Source organism: Caloenas nicobarica, chromosome 15, assembly GCF_036013445.1.
Source record: "Caloenas nicobarica isolate bCalNic1 chromosome 15, bCalNic1.hap1, whole genome shotgun sequence".
NCBI classification, from domain to species: domain Eukaryota; kingdom Metazoa; phylum Chordata; class Aves; order Columbiformes; family Columbidae; genus Caloenas; species Caloenas nicobarica.
Genome location: NC_088259.1, coordinates 7527918 through 7533917, shown reverse-complemented (window position 1 = coordinate 7533917; position 6000 = coordinate 7527918).

The window sequence follows — 6000 nt, the reverse complement described above, 5'->3', positions numbered from 1 at the left end:
CACCATCCCCTACGCTCCCCAGCAAATCCACCCTGGCCCTAATGCAACAGAGGATGAGATGCAAGAAAATCCTTTAACCCATCTGAGTGAAGGAGCCCTCATATCTCCCTGATCTCCTGGAGGGCAGTGGAAAGATGGGGCCAAGCTTTTCCATTCCTGCCTGCATCCCACACAGGAGCTTCTGGAGCCTGCGGGCTCCTCAACCCACTCCCCTGCCTTGAAGGCCGGAGTATAATTCACATTTTATGAATGGAAAGTGCCCTGGGCTATATTTAGCAGCAGCCCGAGCCTGAAGGGCAGGAGGAGCATTTGCTGTTGACTTCAAGGGCTTGGAACAAGCCTGCCTTGTTATGTTTACGGCACAGCGCTTTGCTGGAGAGGCCAAGAAAGCACCGAGTGGCTCATTCTTCAAGGCTGATGGATTAAGCAAACAGCCACAGTAATTCAAGCCACATGGGGAAAGGGAAGAGGAGGCGGGCGGGCTGGGGGGGCCTTGAGGGGCTCCTGCCTTCCCCCAACCAGCCACGGGCTGTGTTTAATCTGATTTTCACAGCAGGTCCCGCACATGAAAATGAGGAGCTTTGCGGCTCCTGGAGGAGGCACTTCCCTGCCACGGGGAACATATGCTCCACGTCATGGCGGAGTTGCTGGTAGCATTGGCAGAGCTGTTTATTTGCAGAATCAGTGATTAACACAAATGTCTCGGACAGGCGCCAGCCATCCAGTTGCATGTTCTCACTCGCTCGCGGATCGGCAGCACCCGTCTCTGCTGGATCCTACAATAACCCAGTGCGTGCCAGGGAAACACGCACAGACCATCCCACCAGCTCCGGAGAGCTGGGCTGCCCTGCAGAGCCCGTCTGGCAGCTCTTTCTGTGCTCCTGAACTCTACGTGGAGCTTTTCCCCAACCACAAGGCAGCCAGAAGTGGGTATAAAAGGTAGCGTGAAAAAACTTTCACATGACTCCAAGAGCTGGGGATTTAGGAGAAGCATCAAATTCATTAGGGATGCTCCGGATAACTTATGTTGTGTGCAGCCACAGTGTTGCATGAACAATCCTGGAGGATGATGAGGCTCAAAGGCAACAGGGATCCCAGAGTCCCATCACATCAAGGAGCCAGAGGTGACTGTACCTTCAAAAACATCAAGAAGAAAATAAAATCCTGGCTTTCCCTCCATGAAACAACACCCCAGAGGAACACAAAGTCTGGTCTTGGTCTGTCTCCCTTTTTGCCAGGGCTGTGCAGCACTGTCCCAGCCGTTTGGGAGAAGAGTTGCTGCCATCTAGTGAGCCCAGGCACCAGCACCCTGCCTGCTGAGCACCACCACGCTCATCACCCTGCCTGCTGAGCACCACCACGCTCATCACTCTGCCTGCTGAGCACCACCGCACTCATCACCCTGCCTGCTGAGCACCACCGCACTCATCACCCTGCCTGCTGAGCACCACCACACTCATCACCCTGCCTGCTGAGCACCACCGCACTCATCACACCGCCTGTGCCCACGCTGCCCAGCAGCTCAGGCCAGCCTGGGAGCCATGCTGGGTGCTGGGGATCATCTGGGCATCTCTGGCCACCCCAGGGGGACATTTTCTGCCCAACTCAGAGGGTTTGGCTGTTCTTTTCTTAAACAGCCATTGCATTGCGTTTTGCCCCAAACCATACAGCAGGTTTCCTGACGTGTTGGTTGAGTGTTTTTCGGAGCGTGGGGGGCAGCTGTGACACACAGAGGGTGCAGGGAATGTCCTTTACCTGCTCACCCAGCCCAAATCCAGCCTGGTGACACCGTTCTTGGCAGCAAACCAGCCAGCAGGCTGGCTTGCTTGTAAGGTGATTGGCAACCACACCTGCAGAAAAGCCAGAAAAATTCTGGTTAAAAGGAATTTTTGCATCCCCTGAGTGTGAGGGGTGGTGAGCTGGCCTGGGGTCTGTGAGAAACTGGGCTGTTCTGTACCAGCAAGGTGTTTGCCTTGGCAAGGGCAGCCCGGGGCAGGTCCCTCTGCTGCGCTGTGGCTTCATCACCTCCCCACACAAGTGTGCCCACGGTGGTGGCAGCGCTCCCAGGTCCCTGCCCGTCTCTGTGGAGGAGCACAGGCCTGCGGGCGGGCATCACCAGGGTCCCCACGCCAGGACGAGCTGCTGCAGCCAGTGGTGGAGATACGGAACAAGCGGGACCACCCCCCCAGAGCAGCCTGCCCCCTGCCAGCCCTAAACTCTTTGCCTGGGTCTCTCCCTGCCCCACACCCCCAGGCAGAGCCTCCGGCTGGTGTAAATACCTGTATCACCATCCCAGGAGAGCAGGGGATGCAGTGATAGTGCTGTGCCCACCAGCTGGGGTAAAGGTGCAGAGGAAAAAAATCCCCTTTCTTGGAAACGTGGTGCCCCTGAGGCTGATGCCCAGGGCTGGTTCAGTGCACAAACAGGGCTCGGCCAACAAGACGGAACCAAGGGGCTGGTTACCGCATCATGAACCAAGAAATCCCCTTCCTTACCAATCCCTTGCATTGGTCCCAGCCCTACCCGCAGACCCCAGTGGGGTCCCACTACCCCAAGCATCCCCTGGCCCCAGCCCAGCCCAGCCCTGCTTACAGGGCTGTAGGTTTGGGCAGTACCCAGAAACCCTGTGCTGACTTTATCCTTTCTCTGACAGAGCTATAAATAACCCAGCTGGGATGTAGAGCTATGCCAGGGCCAAAATAAGTTGAGTTGAGTCTTTGACAAATTACAGTTACCTGTTCAAGAGACTCTAAGTGCATCAGGAACTGCCCAGGGCTGCAGCCCCGCTGGCCAGACTCTAAAAAAAAAACCAAATAGCATTAAGGACAGAGCAAGCCAGAAACTCTCATGAGTGCCCGTGTCACCAGTGATGGCAGGAGCAGGTATTATTAGCCCCTGTCCCAAGTTGGGCTGTTCAGGGGCAGAGACTGTCATGCTTCTGTGCCCACAGCTCTGGGTGCTCAACCCTACCCTTGCAGCCAAAAAGCCTGTGGAAAATTTGGTTTCCTTTTTTTTGGTTTTTTCCTTGAAACAAGAGAAACAAGTAGAAAACAAGCTCACTCCTGGCAAGCTCCAGGCTCCCTGCAGCCCAGGGAAGGACTGAGCGCGGGGGCCAGCAGCATCCCGCTGGGATACGGGGCTGGACCACTGCCTCATGGCTGCACCTGGGCCTTGGGGCTGGATTAGGGGAGCGGGGCCAGCGCTGGGCACGGCTCCCCACGGCCGCCCCACACTGCAGCACTGCTGGGGACTCCGGGGGGCACAACAGGAGGACCTGGCAATCTGCTTTCATCCTGCTCTCAAAACTGACACACAGAGAGTTTTCTCAGGGTTCACTGGGAAGGGAAAGTAGATTTTTTTTTTTAGACGGCTTAAATAAACAACTGGGTTTGAAAAACACAGGCCTGATTTCCATGCACCGTTGCTGTAATTAGGCATGCAAAGCAGGCAGACAGGTACAGTGGCTGGGATCAGCACTGAGAAAGAACCGACTGGGTGCAGCTCCCTCCCTGGGAGCCCAGCGAAGACTTGGTGTCTGTGGAGTCGCTGGCAGAGCTGAGCAGCAGCCCTGGGTGCTCGTCCGCAGCCCCAGGGCTGTCGGGCTCGGTGCTAGCCCAGCTTTGCTCAGAGCGCCTCATGGAGCAGGCAGCACCATGCAGCACCGTGCACCGAGTGTGCTGGCACCCGGCTACACGGTCATGCTGGCTGCAAGAACCCCCGTGCCCCCTGCCACATTAAATCTGGCCTCCTGCCCTGGGACATCTTGGGGACACAGCCTCAAACTCCCCCATTGGTGCTCCTCACCTCTGCATCAGTCCTGGCCAGGACATTCCACTCAACTGGTCTCTGCGAAGGAACCGGGATGTCGGGGTGGGCACCAGGCTCTGCCAGGACAGCGGCTGGAAGGAGAAGCAGCAGCTGAGGGGCTGAGACCCCGCAGGGATGTGTCCTTGCTCCCTGTAACCACAACAGGGGCCTGGCTCTGGTCGCAGCCCCGGGCAGCGCCAGGATTTCGGGGTGTGGGCTGCACAGCAGACATGAGCAGGGAGTAAAAAAACAACAACAACCAAACAACCAGAGGGAATGAATTGCTACAGCTTTGATGCGTGAGCACCACTCAGTCCAGCACACAGCCACTCCCAGAGAACCTGGCCCTGGGAACCTCCTGGGGAACGGGGCTGTGAGCGAGCGGGGCTGCGGGTCCCAGCCAGACCCTGCCTGCGGGGCTGCCCGTCTGCCCCTGCCTGAGCCGATCCCTGTGAGGGAGGCTGAGCCCTGCCGGGGCCAGGGGACACGGTGCCGGGGGCAGGACAGGGCTGTGGCCCTTCACACACCCACTGCACAGGGATGCTCAGCCTGGTCCTCGCCTGCCAGACCCGTGTGAGGCTGATGCCAGGCCCCTGGCACAGCAACTGGGGGGTGTCCATCCCGCCCCTGCACCAAGGGGCTGCCAGGAGCCCCTGCCTGCAGGGGAGCGAAGGGAGCAGCCCCCGCCGCTGCTCCCCGCCGAGCCCAAAACCAGCCCCCAGCCAGGGAGCTCGCATACAGGATGGGGCTCCACAGGGGCAGAAGAAAAGGCGCTTTATTCAACCTGCTCCAGCATATGGCTAAATTAACAAGACCAGATCAGTGCTGAGAGGCATGGGGAGATTTGCTCTTTGCTGTCTGCCCTGGGGTGCACAACCAGGAGCTCCAGGACGGAAGCCCCCCCCACCCTGGCCATGGCTCCCAGGAGAGCTGGGGATGCGCACGGGGTTTGTCCCCACACCACTGCCCAGTGTCACCGTCCCCTCAGACCCAGCCGAGAGCTGACACGTGTGCGTGCACACAGCCCCCCGGGCTGGCTGGGGGGAGCGGGCAGGTCTGAAGGGCTCTTTGTTCCCCCATGTAATTATACCCAAACAGGGGAATAGAAACGTGCTGAAAACCCCTCGCTGGACCTTGCTGACAGGAGCCGGAGCGTTTGGCTGCACAGTGGCCCCTTTGTTCCTTCCTGCATGCCTGGGGCTGCCAGCCCACCTCCTGCACCCCCCGCTTCCCCAAAATAACCAGCCTGTGATTAAAAACCGGGTCTTTTCTCTCTGCAATGTCAACACTGGGCAAAATGCCAGGACTGGCAGGGTGACACTGCGGCAGCAAGGGCAGCACCCATGGAAGAAAAGGTGCCTTTCGGCACTGGGAGCACCCCCAGCACCCCAGGATCTCACGACAGCCCAGCTGGGCAGAGCCATGGGGACATCAGCACTTGTGTCCATCCTTGTCCATGCCAAACCCCACAGAGGTCTGAGGACACCTGCCCCATGCTGAAACCCTCTTGCCCTTGGGATGCAGAACAGAAATGGACTTGCAGCTGCAACAAACTGGTTTCCAACAATGAACTGGTTGGTGGTGGTATGACTGCTCACTGGGGCAGCAGCAGGACCCTTATGCTGGTCCCAGCAGGTTGCCTTCAAATTTAGGCAACTCTAAGCTCTGGCTTTGCTTTCACACTGTGCTTCGTCCCGAGCCTGCTGCAAGGAGACGTGCACAAACCATCATCTTCCTGGTAGCCCCAGGAAAGGCCCAACCAAGGACCAGGGTTTCGGATCACCATTGCCAAGGACAGACTTGCAAAACACACATGCGATGAGCCCAGCAGCTTCGGTAGCCTTGGTGGCCAGATCCTGCACGAGCAGCGCCTGGGATAAGGACAGGCAGGGACTGGCTGCTGGCAGATGTTTAGCACCCTGCACATCTGGCTGTCTTGGCCACACAGACGAGCAGCTGAAATGAAGGACCACCAGTCCCAGGAGAGCATCCCACCCTGCAACCAAGTGGAGATGCACCCACAGGGCTCAGGACAGCCCCATGTGGTTTCCATCCCATGGCAAAGCACACGATGGGGCGGCTGAGCTGAGCCAGGAGCTCCGGCTCCACACCAAACCACCCACTGCCCCCGGAGGCTGGGGGTGCTGCTGGGAGCCAGCCCAGCTCCACCACACCCTCCGCGATGCTCGGCAC